The sequence below is a fragment of the Capsicum annuum genome, chromosome 4 (assembly GCF_002878395.1).
Source record: "Capsicum annuum cultivar UCD-10X-F1 chromosome 4, UCD10Xv1.1, whole genome shotgun sequence".
In the NCBI taxonomy this organism is placed as follows: domain Eukaryota; kingdom Viridiplantae; phylum Streptophyta; class Magnoliopsida; order Solanales; family Solanaceae; genus Capsicum; species Capsicum annuum.
Genome location: NC_061114.1, coordinates 21,610,772 through 21,632,308, shown reverse-complemented (window position 1 = coordinate 21,632,308; position 21,537 = coordinate 21,610,772).

The window sequence follows — 21,537 nt, the reverse complement described above, 5'->3', positions numbered from 1 at the left end:
ATAATGACCATACCGTGTTCGGAAAGCTGTCTTAGGTATATCCTTCTCTTTGACCCTCACTTGGTGGTAACCTGACCTCAAATCAATCTTAGAAAATCACTTGGCACCCTGTAACTGATCAAATAAATCATCAATTCTTGGGAGAGGATATTTATTCTTAATAGTCACCTTATTCAATTGCCGATAATCAATACACATCCTCAGCGAGCCATCCTTTTTGCGCACAAATAACACTGGTGCCCCCCAGGGGGACATACTAGGCCTTATGAGTCCCTTCTCTAGCAAATTTTTCAATTGCTCTTTCAATTCTCGTAATTCTGCTGGGGCCATTCTATACGGAGGAATGGAGATTGGTTGGGTGCCTGGTATTACATCAATACCAAACTCTACTTCTCGTTCAGGAGGCAAACTTGGAAGATCTTCAGGAAATACATCAGAAAATTCATTTACCACTGGAACAGCGTGAAGAGTTGGTGGCTCCGCTTTTGTATCCCTTACTCTAACTAAATGATATATTTATCCCTTGGAAATCATTCTTCTTGCCTTAAAATAAGAAATAAATCTATCTCTTGGCGCGCTAATTTTACCTTTCCATTCAAGGACTGATTCATTTGGAAAATGGAAATATACCTTTTTCGTGCAGCAATCAATTGTGGTATAACAAGATGCCAACCAGTCCATACCCATTATAACATCAAAATCTACCATTTCTAACTCCACAAGATCAACCATCGTATCACGACCACAAACAGTTACTATGCAGTTTCAATAAACCCTTCTAGCTATAATAGATTCCCTAACCGGTGTGGACACTTCAAATGGCTTAACTAACAGTTCGGGTATTCTTTCAAACTTTCCAGCAACCAATGGAGTAACATAAGATAATGTAGAACCGGGATCAATTAAGGCATATAAATCAAATAAAAATATAGACAACGTACCCGTAACCACATCTGGGGAAGCCTCTAAATTCTGTCGATCCGCTAGAGCATACGTACAATTTTGAGCCCTGCTAGAACTAATGGCTCCTCTATCACCTCTAACACGACCCATTGGCTGTGCACCCCTTCCTGAATAAGGCATTGATGATGATGATGCAACAAATGACCCCGTAGGTCATGCCATACCCCCTATGCCCCTTCGTAGGCATTCTCTCATCATATGCCTCAACATACCATACCAAAAACAAACATTGGTCCTCAGCCGACATGTGCCCAAATGATACCTTCCATATTTATTTCATGGCTCTCGAGGAGGTCTCGATTGGCTCATATTCCCTTGCCCTTGGTACCCCACTGTTCGCGAACTCTGACTCTCACTTCTGTGCCCAAATTAATTTCCTCTGGACCCTTGGAACTGTGGTGAGGCACTAGATGCAGAAGAAGAAGATAATGGCCTAGGTGGTCTAGCAAAAAACTGTGGCCTGAACCCTCCTTGGGATGCCATGAACTGCCCTGTAGATCTGGCCCTCTTAGAATATCCTCTTTCTAATTCCTGTGTTCTTCTCATCTGTCTCTGATCTTCCATTTTCTGTGCAAAAGCATGGATCCTCGCTATGTCCATATCTTTGTTCAAAGCGGCAATAGTACAATCTCTAACCAGATATAGATCTAGCCTATCCACATATTGATGAACTCTATCATCCATAGTAGCTACAACATTAGGAGCATATCTTGACAAGGAATTAAATCGGAGACTGTACTCCCTTACGCTCATATTCCCCTGACGAAGATTTAAAAACTGATCTGCACGGGCCTGACGAATCTCGAATGGAAGATAATGATCAAGAAATGCCTCTTTGAACTCTTTTCAAGTAACTGGGGGTGCATCAATACCCCTAGATCGTTTCCAGTCTTCATACCAATATATAGCCTCCCCTTTAAATCTATACGCCGCTAACTCCACTATCTCTCTACCCGTTACATGCATAACATCTAAGGCCCTTTGAATTTGATCAATAAAGTCCTATGGGTCCTCGTTAAGATCTGATCCAGTAAAAGTGGGAGGATCCATCTTAAGAAAATCCTGTGTTTGAAGGCTAGCCGCCCTATCTGTACCACTAGAACCCGTAGTAGGAATGACTTGCCCTTGAGCTTGCCCAGGAACTATACGAGTCAAGAGTTGAACTGCATTTCTAAGATCTTGATCAACAGCGTTAATAGGTGGCTCTAGGATATAGTTCTCCTCTTCCTTATTTCTTTCGGACTAGAGGAAGTTTCTGATGCATGCTCAGCTGGAGCCTTACCTTGATTAGCTGGTATAGTGGGTGACTTACTAGTCCCCTCTCCGGCAGCCACATTAACTTGCTTACCGGTATTCTTGCTTCCGGTAATCGGCATCATTACTATAATAAGAGAAACAAACAGATTCAGTGGTCAACTATGACTTCACATACAATATAGGCTTTATCGCACGATCTAAGACATAAAGAAAAGAAATAATTCCTAAATGTCCATAGCCTCCTGTTTATCGATGCGGTGCACGACACACCTATAAACAAGACTCTACATAGACACGGCTTTGTAGACTCACTAGGACGAACTTCTCTGATACCACTTTTGTCACGCCTCAAATCCTATTGGGGCGAACTGGCACCCGTAACCGAGGAGGTCCGGGAGAACCATCTCATAACCTTATACTTCCCATGCATACCTCTATGACAACCCGAAATTCGAACAGCATCATGTCGCATATAAAAGGAAATAATCACCTGTATAAGCTCGAGAACACATATATATGTATATACAATACTTGGCCGTTGGAGCCATCACGTCTATTAACAAAACACCACCTTGACTGTACATTAGGTCTACAAAGCCTCTAGACAATACACAGAGTTTAACTAAGGTCGGGACACACCCCGCCATATAACTAACTTCTATACAATACCAAAAGTGACTGGATATGACACGGAAAGCCCCGAAGCAAACTGGAGCTCACCAAAAGCAGCTAGATATCCTGGCTCCTACTTGTGCGGTGTATGAGCTGAGGTACCTGTGCCTGCAGCATGAAATGCAGGTCCCCCGTGGGGGACGTCAGTACGAAATATGTACTGAGTATGTAAAACTGTAGATAATCACATATGATATAGGAGCTCAATAGAAATCAGAAACAAGTGAATAAATTGTAATAGGAGTGGACCACACTTACTAGAACTTGTGACAACCTGTACATTGTATTTATTCAATCACTTTACCTTTGTTCTTATTATCTTTGTAATCATTATTGTACTGTATTGTGACCATTAGGCTGCCTTCAGTACATATCAACTGGGATCGACCCATGCTAGGCTTATTCCCCTGGGATAACACCCATAAACACATAACTAGGGATCGACCCATTATAGGCTTATGCCCCTGGGATACCACCCGATAAGAGAGAACTTCCATCACTTAGTTCAATTAATCTTTGAGATTTGTTATTTCGGTCGCCACCATATTTTTGATACTTTGAAACAATGATACATCAATAAGAGACATATAAATAGACCATCAATGCAATAACAATGAAGTAAGAACTCATTGGCACATCAATAAAGTGTTTTGGAGTCATCAATGCCATAACAATGAAGTAGGAACTTATTGGTATATCAATGAAAAGTTTCGGAGTCATTAATAGCACATGGATCTTGTTCGAGTAACCGGATACCTTCTGACATTCATTAGTGCAATAAACATGTAAGATTTGGAAAACAAGTAAGTATTGGAATGTCTTGACATCTTGTAGGGTGGGAACAAGTTCATTGGTAACGTAAGACATCATACAAAACCATTATGGATCACATGTTATTGAATAACTTTGGAAACTTTCTTAATAGAACAATTGTTCACTTTCATGCCAAAGATATGGTGTAGAGTATGCTTTACATACCTGACTGTCAACCTTCAATACTAGTCCCAAATGGACTTCTCGTCTTTTCGGATTACTTATCTACAATGAACATATATAGCAATCTAGTATTAGCGACCAAACGTCACAATTCAATTATTTGAATTCACCAAACTAGTGGTTAAGTAGTAAGCCTTAATTACACCATAAAGGGTGTCACTTTAACCTTCTTATACTCCAATTACATTTACATGTCATGCATATTCATACAACATCCTCCAATATCAAGTTTGGATTCATTTATCCTTCCAACCAATCCATTAAACCAAATTGAGCCATAGACATAAATAATCATCAATTCAATAGCATATCACCATATCCACCTTCCATAACTCAATTATCATATCCACCTTCCATAACCCAATTAACATATCCTCCTTCCACAATTCAATACAACCAAACCATGCAAAATAGTCCATAATCCTATTTCCATCATGATATAACTTGCTAGTAAAGGGTGGTATGACGATATCCCCAATATTGGCCTTAGTTAATAAATAGTATGTAAATTTTTTTGACATGGTTTTAATTGGGCATTAATGGTGGGGTATGTAGTTAAGCCGTGGAAGGTGGCGATCCCAGAGGGACCAAAACCAGAAACTCATATTTGCCGATATGAGGGGTCCTGATGATAACGTGCGAGTGCCACATTTTATATTAGAGGGATGTACTAGTCATCCCATGGGATATTTCCCAGTCGTATGGCTACACACACTGGGACCCTTTCAGCAGGTAGAGCTGAACCCATATCGCCCGTGGTTGGTTAGGACGACCAAGCTACACAGCCCAGATAAAGGTTTTAAGTGCATGCTAAACCCGATCACTTTTTTCGGAACTTATATATGTATGGTTGTATGCATTATGAATGCTTTTACTTGGTTTTATAACTGCCATTATTTAATCCTTACCCTGATTTTCATGCTGGCGGTCATTCGCTAACCCCGTTTACTGGTAACTACATATCCACACTATACAGGAACCAGCCATTCTACTCCTTCTGTTTAGCACACGGATTCAGTATCGGCATTTGTATTAAAGTGGTGAGCTTCTATCCTTTCGAATGGCGTCAACCATGTTATGGATTTCTTTAGATATTTTTCTTTTATTTTGGATATTAGTTTTTACCATAGGTAGGGGTATGTCCCAACTAAATTTGTTTACTCTTTTGGATAGAGGCTTTGTGGTACTTCGAGGGGTTGGTATGGGTGGGATCAATAGAGGTGTCAGCCTTAGCATCGGTATTGATATTGAGGCTGGCATCATCAGACATAATTTCTCACTATTCTATCATAGCATATTTTGGGATTGATTTTCATATTATGTTTTGGTATTCCCTTTGGTTTATGGTCTATGGTTTGGTTTGGTATGATTGGTTAGTTGTTGAGGTGGGGTCTGACTCAGTTGGGTCGGTCATAGTTGTGACCCTATCCCAGAGTATTAATGAGAAAAGTAATGCATTCTTTTTATATGTTCAAAATTCAGCCCATCTAAGTCTGGACATAGGTTGTTGGGTTAGGTAATAGGGGGCGGTCCTCGATCCTGGTTGGACTTGGAATGCCTATTACGACAAACACCGGGGTCGGGTCGGGTCACTTATTTGACGAGATTTACCATTATAGATCATGCTCCCTTCCTTACCTATACATGCTTGGCTATCACAGTGTATACATACTGGTGCCAATGGTTTGGGACAATGAAGAGTATATTTCAAGAAAATCCATAGATATTTTGGTTCTTCACCGGCTTTATCTAATACGATAAATTTAGATTCCATTATAGAGAGAGCAATACATGTTTGTTTGGACTATTTCTAAGATACTGCTCCTCCACCTATAGTAAATACATATCCACTCATGGATTTTACTTTCTTCGATCCGTTGATCCAATTTCCATCACTATATCATTCAATTACCATGGAGTATTTATTATAATGCAAAGCATAGTCTTGAGTGTATTTAAGATACCCTAAACTCTTTTCATTGCCATCCAATGAGTTTTATTAGGATTACTCGTGTACCAACTCAACTTACTAATATCACATGTTATGTCTAGTCGTGTACAATTCCTGATATACATTTAACATCCCAATACTTTTTCATAGTCCAACTGTGAGCCACTTTCACCTTCATTTTTTTAAAGTGCAAAACTCACGTCCAATGTAGTCTTGGCAATACAAAATTTCAAATAATAGAACTTGTCAAGTACCTTTTCAATGTAAGGAGACTGTGACAACACCAACCCTTGTGGAGTTCTATGGATTCTTATTCCTAAGATCACATCCGCAACTCCATGGTCTTTTCTATCAAACTTCCTCTCAAGCATTCGTTTTGTAGCATTTATGTTAGAAATGTCTCTACCGATGATCAATATATCATCCATAAATAAACAAATAATGAACTTTTGATTGGGATTATTTTAATGTAAATAAATTTATCACATTCGTTTATCTTGAACCTATTTGCCAACATGGTTTGGTCAAACTTTGCATGCCACTATTTAGGTGCTTGTTTTTATCTATAGAGTGACTTAACAAGTTTGTACACTTTCTTTTCTTTACCAGGAATCACAAAACCCTCGGCTTTTTCATGTAAATTTCTTCCTCCAATTCTCCATTTAGGAATGTTGTTTTTACATTCATTTGATAGATTTCTAGACCATATACTGCCTCCAAGGCAATTAACATCTGAATTGACATTATCCTTATTACAGGTGAGTACGTATCAAAGTAATCAATGCCTTCTTTTTGTTTGAAGTCTTTTACTATAAGTCTTGCCTTGTATTTGTCAATATTGCTATCTACTTTAATTTTCCTTTTGAAGATCCATTTACAATGTAAAGGTTTATTTCCTGGAGAAAGATCAACCAACTCCTAAGTATGGTTGCTCAAGATGTATTCAATCTCACTATTGACTGCCACTTTCCAAAAGGATAAGTCTGAAGACGACATCACTTCATTAAATGTTTAAGGCTCATTTTCTAAGAGAAATGTTACAAAATCCGATCCGAACAATGTTGACGTTCTTTAACGTGTACTACATCTTGGATTCTCATCATTATGTACTTTCTCACTTGGTTCATCTCGAGGTTGTTTAGGCCCTCCCCTAGACTGTTCATGTCTTGTTTTATACGGATAAATGTGTTCAAAGAACTCAAATGATCTTATTCAATAATTGTATTTTCGTTGAAATCCGGATGTTCGGATTTATGAACCAAAAACTGACATGCTTTACTATTTTTATCATATCCTATGAATGCGCACTCTACTGTCTTGGGTCCTATATTTACCCTTTTAGGCATAGGTGCTTAAGCTTTCACTAAACACCCTCAAACTTTGAAATATTTAAAGTTGGGTTTCCTACCTTCCCATTTTTCATATGGAATTGATTGTGTCTTATAATGGGGCACAATATTGAGTATTTGCTTAGCTGTAAGGATAGTTCCCCCCCACAAGTTTTGTGGTAAACCCAAACTTATAAGTAAGACATTCACCATTTCCTGTAAAGTTCTGTTTTTCTTTCCGCAATTCGATTAGATTGAGATGAATATGGGGCCGTAGTTCGATGGACAATTCCATTTTCTACATAAATTTCATGAAAGGGAGATTCATATTCTCTACCCTTATCACTTCTTATTATTTAGTTCTTTTTCTTTAACTGATTTTCAATTTCCATTTTATATTGCCTAAATGCATCTAATGCTTCATCCTTACTATTTAGCAAATAGACATAAAAGTACCTAGTGCAACCATCAATAGGTTATAAAATACTTTTTTTCACCACGAGATGGTGTTGACTTCATATCACAAATATCAGTATGGATTAATTCTATAGGGTTGGTATTTATTTCAGCAAACTTATACGGATGCTTAGAATACTTAAATTCAACACATGTTTGACATTTTGATTTTTTGCACTCAAAGTTTGGAAATACTTTTAAGTTAATCAGTTTTCGCAATGTTTTGTTATTGACATGTCCTAATCTTTCATGCCACAATTCATTAGACTCAATCAAGTAAGAAGAAACAAAACTTTTATTGATTTCAACTATCATTACATGCATCTTAAAAAGACCCTCAGTGAGGTAGCCTTTTCCTACGTACACTTCTCTTTTACTAATTACTATCTTTCCAGAAACAAATAAACATTTGAATCTATTTTGTAAAGAAGTGATTAGAAATCAAGTTTTTTCATTACTCCGGTACATAAAGGACATTGTTAAGAGTCAACACTTTGCCTGACCTCATTTTCAAGCAGACTTTTCTTGTACCTTCAAATTTTTCTATTGTAGAGTTTTCCACATAGATCTTCTCTTCACCTTGAGTCGGATCAAATGCAGCAAACAACTCTTTATTAGCACAAACGTGGCGGGTGGCACCAAAATCCATCCACTATTCTCGAGGATTTCCCACCAAGTTATATTTAGAAAGCATGGCACATAGATCATCTATTTCATTCTTGAATTCAATCGTATTCGCTTGATCCTTATTTTTGTCTTTCCTTAGGGTACGACAATCATTTGACTTAAGGCCAATCTTGACATAATTAAAGCATTTCCCCTTGAATTTCTTCTTAGGTTGATTGCTTTCTTGTCTAGCTTTCTTCCACTTCTTTGACCTCCTCTCTACGATTTTGCTGTCTTCCTCTATGCGTAACCTCACAATGAGGTCTTCGACTATCATCTTTTTTTTTTTTTATGTTTCAAGTAATTTTTGAAGTCCTTCTACAAAGGTGGCAACTTCTCTATTATTGTAGTAACTTGAAATGCCTCGTTCACAATCAAACCTACAATAAAATTCATGTGATCATTAAGAACATTTTTATCATGTTAAAATGAGGTATTCACTAAATTCATATCTTCAGAATGGATATCGTGGATGATGACTTGCAAATCCTATACTTGAGACACGACAGTCTTACTGTAAATCATTTTGTACTCACGGAATCTTACAACAAAAAACTTCTTAGTTCCAGCATCCTCAATATTATATTTCTTTTCTAGTACATTCCACAACTCTTTTGACGTCCTCATTCCTTTGTAAACGTTGTACAAATCATCTAGGAGGCTACTTAAGATATAATTCCTACATAGGAAATCAGAATGTTTTCATGCCTCTATTACAACGAACTGCTCTTTATCCAAAGTTTCTTCGGGCACTTTATGATCATCTTTAGATATAAATCTTTAAAGACACAAGGTTGTCAGGTAGAATAATATCTTTTGTTGCCACCGCTTAAAATCTATTCCAAAAAAATTCGGTCTTTTTTTCTAGTGCCATAGCAGATAGCACAGTTGTGTGACTAGTTGTAGCAACATTTGTTGCTGCCACACTTGTAACACCTTCAGTTATATGACCATCAGTAGTTATCTTTTCCTATCAGAAAAATACAATCAACTTTAGTATATCTGACACGACATGACCCCGGGCCTTATCGTAATAAGCATCCTAAGTCCAACTAGAACTAGGGACCGCCCCCTGTTACCTAACCCAACCACTTATGTCCAGCCTTAGATAGGCTAAATTTCAAACATATAACAAGATAGTGTTATTGTTCTCATTAAGAATCTGGGATATGGTCACAAATATGACTGACCCAACCGAGTCCAACCATACCACACCAACCGCCTAGCTATACCAAACCAAACCATAGACCATAAACCAAAGGGAATACCAAACCATAATATGAAGTCAATCAAAAAATATAATACGATGGAACAGTGAGAAATCATGTTCGATGATGCCAGGCTCAATATCAATACCAATGCTAAGACTAACACCTTTACTAATCCTGCCCATACCAACCCCCAGAAGTACCAAAAAGCCTCTATCCAAAAGAGTAAACAAATTGGGTTGGCACATGGCCCCAACCATGGCCAAAACCAATATCCAAAATAAAATAAAAATGTGTAAAGAAATACATAACATGAAATTATGCCTTCTAAAAGGATGGAAGATCACCACTTTAGTCCAATTGCTAATACCAAGTCTGTATGCTAAACAGGAGGAGTAGAATGGCTGGGTCCTGCATACCATAGGTATACAGCCTCTAGTAAATGGGGTTAGCGAGTGACTGCTAGCATGAATCTCAGGATAAGGATAAAATAATATTAGTCATAAAACCAAGTGAAACCATCAATAATGCATACAACAATACGTATATAAGTACTAAGAAAAGGGACCAGGTTTTGTTTGCATTTAAAACTTTTACTTGGGCTGTGTAGCTTTGTCGTCCTAACAACCCACGGGGCATAAGGGTTCATCTCCCCCTGCTCTAAGGATCCTAGTTTGTACACTCACATAACTAAGGAATATCCTATAGGATGACTAGTACACCTCCCTAATATAAAATATGACACATGCACATGGTCATGAAGACCTCTCATATCGTCAAATATGAGTCTTTGGTTTTGGTCCCCCATGGGAATTCCACCTTCCACGACTTAGCTACACACCCAGCAATTAATTCTTAATTAAAACCATGTCCAAACAATCATGAAATAGTAAAATCATGAAATAATAGTTGGATACCATAATCATGAAATAGTAAAATCATGAAATCAATCATATAAGCCATGCCTTTAGTTGAAACTAAAATAAGGGAAGAGAATCATCCCTTATACCAAAGAATTAAATGGAAAAAAATCACCAAGACAAGCCCCAAAGCAATCCGTAAGATGAAATCCTAGACTTCTTTCCCAAAAGCTCTTGAGAGAATTAGGGAGTATTTTGGAATAGTTTATAAGTATTAATGAATAGAATAATAGGGTAAATAGCCTCAAAAGTGTATTAGAAGTCGTGGGTCCTAGTTAGGGTTAGTAGGAAAATATCCAGAATACCCTCACTTAAATCCCTAAATAATCCATAACAGAGATACGACTGACCCATATGAGTCGTACCCTCCTATACGATCGGTATCCACCACTCATACCCAAGACTCAACCTCTGGATGAAACACTATCTAGTATACGACTATCCAACCAAGTCATAACCATAGCATATAATCCATACCCATATCTCATATCCCTAGCAGAAGAAAATACCCTGAGAATCAAACACTGCCCACCATACGAGTCCTTGCTACAAATCGTACAAACCCTTACGGCTCACACCTATAAGTCATACCTATTCCAGTGGCCAAAACCATCCCACCAACTAACACTGGTCAGCATACGACGGGACCATACCACTCATACCCCGACATACGGTGGGTTCGGAGAATGGATTTCCGAGAAATTTTCTAAGGGTCAAAACCCAGGATGTTTCAATATCAAAATACTAATTAAAAGTTTATAGCAAATTTAAACACTACTTGTTTTTAGTTTAACGATGAAGTTTTTATGTCTTTCAATCATTAACCGGATTACCTTTAACTTGTGATGAAGTTTTTATTTCTTCAAATCACTTGTTAAGTTCAAACAGAGTAGAAAGCATAAATCTTTAATCTCAAGAAACCAAACAATACAGATTATGAAATTTAATTCCATAAGATTGTTGTTTTAGGTACACAATTTGTATGCTGCACAAACATTTCAACTTTTATTCAAGATGATTTCAAGAACACATATGAAGTTTATAACACCTTCAACATAAGATAATCAAAAACTATCAAAGAATTATGTTATTTAAAACAAAAAAGATGAAGTAGAAAATAGAACCAAGTCCTTTGATTTTACGGAGTGTCCTTAAGGAATTAATTCCTCTCAAGTACCCGAGGTTGCGGAATTTTTCCTCCCAGGATAAAATGGCTAATAATCAAAATCTACTAGTACCTCAAACCTTCTGATTCTTAAAACACACTTAGTGATAGATGATCAAACATTATTTTATAGAAGTAGAAGAGTGGTTTTCAATGTAGTAAAATTCTCGTGCTACCTGAGGAAAAAAGTTCAGGTATTTATAGCCATAAAAACCCCTTCGAAAAGGAAGAAATGGTTCATGGAAGGGGGTATTATTTTGAAATAGTCATTTTTGTCCATTTCAAAACATGTTTTTTCTAAAAAGTCATATCCAACCAAACAGTCACCCCTTTTTCTGAAATAGTATTTCTTTTCCTTGAAGGGTTGTGTCCCATTTGAGGTGCGTTTCTGTATGCTTTTGCATGCGTTTCTAAGGAGAAAAAATATTTTGTTTTTTCCATTGACTTGTTTAACTAAGTTTTAAATAAACTTTGTCAAAAAAATTAATCTCATCGATCGATCATTTTCCTAATCCGAATCGAAAGCATGAATTCGAAGTCGAGCGAGCAACAACGATGGTACGAGGCACCTCTTGTTTTTTGCCTCACTATCCACTTGAAGGATTTTTGCTCAATAAAAATACATTAAAGTTTATTTCTCCCACCAATAAGGGAGGAGTACACTTTCCTTAAATAAGTACACTTTCCCTCCAAGACTTTTCTCTACATTTCTTGTTCAAACTAATTGAACTCAACTGATCTCAAATATGGAAGTAAATGTTGATTGCTAGAGATTCCATTGATCAGCAAATCTGGTGGGAAGCTAGATTTGGACATTCTAGCATTTGATTTGATAATTGGTCTCAATTAGGGGCTTTGTATTTCCACTTACCTATTTGTCATGTCTGTAATAAAGATTTAGATAAGGTGAGGCAGATCATACTAATAAAGGCTAGAATTGGAATCTTATGTTGGAAATATTTAATGAAGAAGTATGCAATCATGCTAATAGTGTCATTGGAGAGAAGTGCATCAGAAGACTAGGACAAGCCATGGTGGATTCTCAATTGTAAAGAAAAATTTTCAATGAATAGTCCATGGAACTTACTTAGAAAAAAAGGAGAACCTCATGATCAAATTTTGCAAATGTAGGAGAAGGGAATACCTTTTAAAGTATCTTTCCTTTTTGGAGATTATGGCAGGGCAAATTGCCAATTAGAGAAGTTTTAGTAAGAATGACAATAGTGGATAATATTGAATGTTGTTGTTGTGCTAATAACATTCAGGAATATTTTAATCATCTTTTTGTTACTTGTCCTGATTCTCATAATTTGTAAAGTACAGGGATTCAGGGTCCTTTTCTTCAGTTAAGACGCATCATGGATAAATGGTGGCATGCAAATGTTGGAGCTAAGATAAAGCCTTTATATAACGTAGTACTAGTTTTTACTCTTTGGAAAATTTGAAAGAGGATAAATATGGGGGTAGGATATCCTATCATGCTATGACTATGGAGGTTAACAAATATATGTATTTGTTTGCAAAAATAGATATCGCTAGACTCAAGAAATTCCTACTTCTTGGTCCATGATGGTTAAGTTCTTTGAGGAATAGACATCACTGACTTCATGCGATATCATTAAATGGAAAAGCCCTGGAAGAGGTAAGTATAAATGCAATAGTAATGAAGTTAGTAGAGAAAATACAGGATCAAGTTCTTCTGTTATTTGCATTAGAAATGATGAAGGAAAGTTTGTTTATGCTGAGACCAGAAAAGGCGATAATAGGTCTGTATTGGAAGCTGAGGTCAAAATCATGAGATCTTGATTAGAATATTGTATAAACAACAACCTTCTTTCAGTAATCTTAGAGACTGACTCACTAACTAGTAAGAAGGTGTTAGAGAGAGTCTAAGAGACCCCTTAGGATATTTCTATGTAAATTAAATTGATTCAGGGGTTGAGGAGACATAATGAGGTAGAGATAGAGCATATTTTTTGAGAACGAAATCAAGTGACATATTTGTTTTACTAACTTTGTTATTAGTTTGCAGGTACACAAATAATGCATTTTAATTCTTTTTATGAACTTCTGCCAATGGCTAAATCACTAATTCAAATGGAAGAAATGGTCATGCCAGCTTTGAGAATCAAAAAGTGTCTAAACAAAACTTTCAAAATCCACACTACAAATTAGACACAGTCAATAATTCTACATAATTCTAGCAACCAGCTACACTTGTAAGTACATCACAAAGTAGTGGGATAACAAAAATATCAAAGAAAGTAGTTCAAGATTAACCTTGCAGAGCTAAATATAGGAAGTTCTTCAACGTATTTATCGACTAGATCTGGACTCTTATGCAGTGGTATTAGATCTTTAGAACTCAATCTGTAAAGAAAAAAAGATCTAGCAGATAAGTTCTTTCAAGCAACATTTAGAAAGAGATTATGAAAATTACTGATCTTACCTAGGTGGTACATCCTGGTGAACTGATTCTAAGCTGAAGAAGTCTTTATTGACTCTGAATTCATGGTGTTCATGATAATTTTAAGTATCTATATGAATTTTACTCGAGCTTAGTGTTTTTGTGATCCTCACAGTACTGTGATGTGGTAAGATTGGTGGACATAAAGTTGTTTCTGATTGGTAGAGATGAAGCCATTCCGATAAAGACCATCAGACTTTATTGATGTTGTTTCACTTTCTCTCTCTAGGACCCTAGAACTTTCCTAATTTCTACTATGTTATTATTTTGTGTTTATTAAACATATTTTGTTGATTTTCAGACTTGGGTCACTATTGGGCCCAAGTCAATATATTTGTAGCTTTTATATAGAGGGCCTTGGCCCAATTTGAATTTGAAAAAAAAACAAAAAAATAAATAGGAAACTCAAACCCAATTTTAGTTCTCTGCAAATGCATAATAAACAAAGAAAAATCAGGTTGCTCTTAACTCATAATCCTCATCATTCCATAGATATCTTAGCTTCAACAACCATTGGCTCATCATCATTGCATTATCACTCTTTCCCAGAAACTCAAACCTAATTCTGGTTCTCTTAGTTACACCGCTTAAGTACAAAGAAAGAAGTGATAATATTATCCTTGTAATCTACAGTACATAAAAGGTTGTCTCCATCAGAGTTCTGATATATATAAACTATTAAACTTAAAATTATCAAAGACAAATAGAATAACGAAAAATAATTTAAAAATAATTAAACTAATGGAAGTGATGATTGAAATTTGAGATAAACACTAATCCTAGAAATAGAAAAACAATCGAGGCTTAAACACAAAAAAGTATCCTTACTTTATGTTACGCCCCACAACTTGGTATAAGTATCAACGACACCCTGTAGGAAAAATACTTATTTCACCAATAATTTATATTTAAAATATATTGAAAAATTCATGTCATCAAAGTGAATTTTAGAAGCCAATTATTACTTGTAGAAGTGGATAGCGAATGGAGTGGTGGCTTCTTTGCATGAAATTTTGGTCAAATGTCATTTTGCATGACAATATTTGGACAAGTGTTTAGGCACTTGTCAACATATTTAGTCAATTAAACCACTACAAATAGACTACACTTTAGCTTTCAAATTCATCCTCAACATTCTAGTTACTATCTTCTTCCTTTAATAATTTCCTCTTTTATTTTTCTCTTTCTTTTTATAGTCCTTGCTCAATAATTTTGTTTATTATTTTAGTAAACCTCTTATTTAACATATTGGTATTTGTATTAATAATTTTTTTGGTTCCTGTATCCACTGGTTAATTAGGGAAGACTTACTTAATCCTTAATATACTCTAATTAATCAGGGAAGTGCTCGTTTAATCCTGGAAAAATATTTCACACTGCTGAAATAGTTTCTTAGGATAGTGCCTAGCCCGACTCAAGTATAATCTTATTATAATATCGTAGTAATATTTATTTAATATTCAGTATCATTAGCTTTGTAATAAGTAGTTATATCACTATTATATTATTATAGTTATATTATTAGTTTGCTAATAGTTTAATAATATTGTTATTGGTGTACTACCATTGTTTCCCAACAATATAAGAAACTATGGCAAATAATTCTACACTTGGTACTTCTTCTACCGATGCAACTCCTAATACTCTTGTTTCGATCGTTCTATCATTTGCAAAACCGTTTCTCGATGTTTGGAATATTAAAATGTTTGCTCATGAAAACTTTAAAAGATGGCACGAATGAATTTATTCACTACTTGATGTGTATGTCGGCATACTATTTTACAAACTATTTCTAATGAACTATTTGATATGCATTGTAGTTGTAAAGAAGCAAAAGTCATTTGGGACACTTTAATCAAGAACGACTAAAGATACAACCAAATAAAAGGTTGTGGTTGAAAAATTTTACAATTGAAAAATGAGTGATGTGAAATAAATGAAAATTCAAATAAATAAATATAAAAAATTATTAGAAGATTTGAAGGTTGAGGAGATCGCTTTGCCAGAAAAATTTATTGCTCGAGTGTTGATTGAGAAATTTCCTGAATCATGGAATGACTATTAAAATAACATGAAACATAAGAAGAAAAACTTCACTATTGAGGAGATAATAACTCATATTTTAATTGAAGATACCAATAGGAAGGAGTCATTTAAAGTTGAGCAGGCTACACTCGGAACAAATTTAGTACAAGGTCAAAGCAGCAACAATAGAAGGTATGGTAATAAGCCTCAAGGTTACAAGCCTAATAATCCTAATCTTAAGAAAAGAAAAGTCACTTATTTTACTTGTGAAAAATCAAGGCATTATGCTGCTCAATATAGGCATAGAGTAAGAAATAACAAGGAAATGTGAATTTCTCCCAAAGATAATTTAGCTGAAGGAGATGAAATAATTACATCTGTTATTTATCAAGTGAATAAGGTGGCACATATAAAACAATGGGCAGTAGACTCTGGGGCTACTAGACACATTTGTGAAAATCGAGAAGCATTTGCCTCCTATACATCAATAAGAGATAACAGTAAAGTGGTCTACCTTGGAGACTCAAGAACTACTATATTCTTGGGCAAGGGTAAAGTGATCCTAAAACTCACTTCAGAAAAATTTTAGCCATCATGGATATGCTACATGTCCCTACAATGCGAGCAAATCTGATTTCTGTGGCTTTGTTGAATAAAGCTGGAATGAAAATGTCTTTTAAATCTGATAAAATTATTTTGACAAAAAATAATGTATTTGTGGGAAAAGGATATTGTAACCATGGACTTTATGTACTTAATATTATCAATAATAATGCATCAGCTTCTGCTTATAAGATTGAGTCTATTTCTTTATGGCATTCTAGATTAGGACATGTTAATATTAAGTATAAAAAGAATATGCGATAACTTGGTTTAATATCTAGTTTAGACTCAAATAATTTTGATAAGTGAGAAATATGTGTTGAAGACAAATTACTACAAAGTCATATTTTTCAGTTAATAAAGAAACTAAACTATTATCTTTGGCTCACATTGATTTGGGTGAGTTAAAGCAAACTATGACTAGAGGAGGTACAAGACATTATGTTAATTTTATTGATGATTTCTCTAGATTTACTAAGTTGTATCTTCTTAGGAATAAAGATGCTACATTTGATGCTTTTGTTTCTTATAAATCTGAAGCTGAAAATCAACTTAGAAGAAAAATCAAGAGAATTAGATCAAATAAAGGTGGAAAATATGTATCTTTAAATGCTTTTTGTGAAAAAGAAGGTATTATTCATGAAGTAACTCATTCTCCTGGGTCTAATGGTGAAGCTGAAAAAAAAATAGGACATTGAAAGAAATGATAAACTCTATGTTAATTAGCTCTAATGCACCTGATAATCTGTAGGGTGAAGCTATCTTATTTGCATGTCATTTAAAAAATTAAATTCCTCATAAAAGAACTAGCAAAACTCCTTATGAATAATGGAAAGATTATAAACCCAATTTGAAACATTTAAAAATGTGGGGTTGCCTTGCTAAAGTTCTTCTGCCTGAACCTAAAAGTGAAAAATAGGTTCTAAAACCACATATTGCATGCTTATTGGATATGCTGAACATAATGTTGCATACAAATTTCTTATTTTGAAAAGTAATGTACTTGATAGTAATACTATAATTGAGAAAATAATGTTGAATTCTTTGAACATATTTTTCCACTATGTGATAAAATATCTCATACACCTGTTGAAAGACAAAATGAATTTACTTTTAAAATTGAGAAATTGAGAAGAAGTAAAAGGACTAGAAAAGAATATTTTTCTTATGAAAATGATTTTAAAACTTTTCTTATCGATAATGAATAATCAAATTATCATGAAGCTGTATCTCCTTCTGATACTAAATTTTGGAAAGAGGCAATAAAAATTAAACTTGATTCAATTATGAAAAATAATACATGGGTTTTTACTGATTAACCTCCTGGTGCAAAATCTATTGGTTGTAAATGGATTTTCAAAAGGAAATTTAATCCTAATGGATCTTTAGATAAATATAAAGCTTGTTTAGTAGCAAAAGAATTTGCTCAATTATAAAATATTAATTATTTTGATACATTTGCACCAGTAACAAGAATTTTTTCTATCCAAATATAGTTTACTTGGCATCAATTCATAAACATTTTATCCATCAAATGGATGTAAAAACAGCTTTCTTAAATGGTGATTTAGAATAAGAAATTTATATGGTTCAACCCGAAAGATGTGCACTTTCTGGACAAGAAAATAAAGTTTGTAAAGTAGTTAAATCTCTTTATGATATTAAACAAGCTCCTAAATAGTGACATGAAAAATTTGATCAAGTCTTAATAAAAGACAAATTTTCTTCTGTTGAGGTGGATAAATATGTTTATACAAAAGTGGTAGACGATGATTATGTGATAATTTGCTTATATGTTGATGACATGCTTATATTTGGTATATGTTTAAATATTGTGAAACGTATCAAATTATTTCCGTATACTAATTTTGATATGAAAATTTGGGGTAAATAAGAAACCTACGGGGAACGTAGTTCTGGGGCATGAGACCTTGGAATCATACCCAACTCGGTGCTAAATACTACTCCCATACTTAAGGTCAGAACTTTTAGGAAATCCACCTTAAAATAATTCAAGGGTCTATAATAAAGACCAAATATACTTCTCTTGACTTTAATTCATAAGTAATGTGGACTTCTATCTTATCTTAGACCCAGAAGGGTCAAATCTTTATTTGAAATCTGAAAATAACCTAACTAAGAGGTGCTTATACCACAAACAATCTTGAACAACAATCTTTAAATTAGGTCTATTGACCAAATCATCAGTCTCATATCAAAACATCTTAAAGATTCAGACTTGGTAATGCAATTACTCATAAATCATCTTAAAATCTGTAAATTTCATCAATAGACATAGAAATATAAACAAAATCATGAAATTCAACTCTTAATCCATGGGAACTCTCAAAATCTTTCAAACAATAGTAAAGGGGTATAAACCCTAACTTTCATGGACAATCTCATAAATTGCTGAAATTTTGTATTTGAAATAAGCCTTTGGGCACAAGGGTGAAAGAGTTACCCTTGTTCAAACCCCACATACCTTAGATTATGACTTATAGATGAACAAGCTTGCTTGAGACTCTTTTTCATACTCTTGAGTGAAGGTTCTTAAAGCTTTTGACTTGGGGACCTCGATTCTTAAATCAATTTATAAGAACTATGGTAAAATCATGGAGAAGGAATTGGGTCTTTCTCTTGAGGGAGAAACCCTAGTTTTTGATGGTATGAAATAATCTGAAGTTCTATGCTTCTTTTTGATATATCTAGGTGTTACAAATGAAAAAAAAGACCAAAAAGCCTTTTTAAAAATGGCTTTTAAAATGCTAAACGGGATCAGCAATGGCTCGTGCGATGGTTCGTCGCTGGCTCGATGGTCCGTTGGTCTGACCGTCACTCTTGGACCAGAATAGGGGCTCACTGCCTTAGTAGCGACGACTTAAGTGATGGACCATCGCTAGCTATACGGTCCGTCAGCCCGACCATCGCACTTGGCCAGTGAATGGGTTTACTGCCTTGGTTGCGACGGCTTCAACAACGGTCCATCGTAAGCTCGACGGTCCGTCAACCTGCCCGTCACACCTGGGTAGTTCTGACAGCTCTCAGTAAAATGGCCATAACTTCTCAGCTCGATATTAGATTTGGACAAAATTGGTATCGTTGAAAAGCTAATTCAATTTCCCACATGATAAAAAGTCAAAATTAGGAAAATAATATATGATTTAAACACTACTCACTTTGAAAGTCATTCCTTAATCTTATATAGATACAATTTAGGCTTAAGGAAAGTTCGGGGTATTACAATATCTCCCTTTTGGGAACATTTGTGCTCGAATGTCACTAGCTATTCTAAGAATATAGATAATACTGAGAATGCACAGCTGAATGAATTTCTAAACTAACTCTACATCATTCTAAACTTTTGAGTACTTTAGAAAATGCATGGACTCATGGAGAAGACAACTATATAGCTGAATACACAGGATTAGAAAGGAACTAAATTAAGGAAGTAAATACCTTCAGCTATATTTGAACTCATGGAGAAAATGTGAGGATACTTGGCTCGTCTGTTTGCTTCTTCTTCCTAAGTAGCACCCTCAACTGACTGGTTCTGCCAAAGAACTTTGACCAAGGAAACCTCTTTAATCCTTAGTCTATGAATCTTATGGTCTAGAATCCAACTGGAATCTCTTTGTAAGAAAGACTGGTCTGAATATCTAAGCTCTCCGAAGGATCTACAACAATGGAATGACCAATGCTCTTCTTAAGAATAGAGACGTGAAAGACGGGATGGACAACTGACAGATCTGCGGGGAACTCAACTTCACAGGCTACTTTCCCCACACGTCTCAGAACTCTATAAGGGCCAACATAACGGGGACTAAGCTCTCCCTTTTTCCCAAACCTCTTCACCCCCTTCATGGGCGAAATCTTCAAGTACACCAAATTACCCACCTCAAATTCAAGATATCTTTTTCTCACATCTGCATATGACTTTTGATGACTCTGGGTTGTCTTCAACCCTTCTCTAATAAACTTAAGCTTTTCCATAGCCTCAAACACAGCATCAAGCCCAATCAAGGCAGCTTCACCCACTTCAAACCAACCTATGGGTGATCTATATCTCCTCCCATACAAAGCCTTAAACGGGGCCATCTGAATGCTAGAGTGATAACTAATGTTATACGCAAATTCAATCAATGTAAAATGCTCATCCCATCTACCTTTGAAATCAAGAGCGAATTCCCTCAACATATCTTCCAAAGTTTGGATGGTCCTCTCATCCTGACCATCTGTTTGCAGATGAAAAGTGGAACTCAAATGAACTTGGGTACCAAGACCTTTCTGAAATGCTCTCCAAAACAGAGAAGTGAACTAAGTACCCCTATTCGAGATGACAGATAAGGGAATTCCATGCAACCTGACTAACTCCCAGATGTACAACCTAGCATAATCCTCAGCTGTATAAGATGTATGCACTAGCAAGAAATATGCTGTCTTAGTCAACCTATCTACAATAACCCAAATCGAATCATGATGATGATGCAAAAAGGTTAGACCAGTCATGAAATCCATATTCACCTCTTTCTTCTTCCAAGTGGGTATACCAAACTCTTGCAATATACCACCAGGCCTTTGGTGCTCTACCTTAACCTACTGGCAAGTTTTACAGTTCGCCACGGACTCTGCTATGTCTTTCTTCATACCATTCTACCAATAGATTTCTCGCAAGTCTCGGTACATCTTGGTAGCGCTGGGATGAATATAATACTATGCACCATGTGCCTCGGCCATAATTCTCTGCCTCAAGTCACCAACACACGGAACACATAATCTATTTTGACATCACAATACACCATCTCCCCCTAGTGATAAAACCTCTACCTTTTGGTCTTTAACTGACTCCTTCAGTCTGAC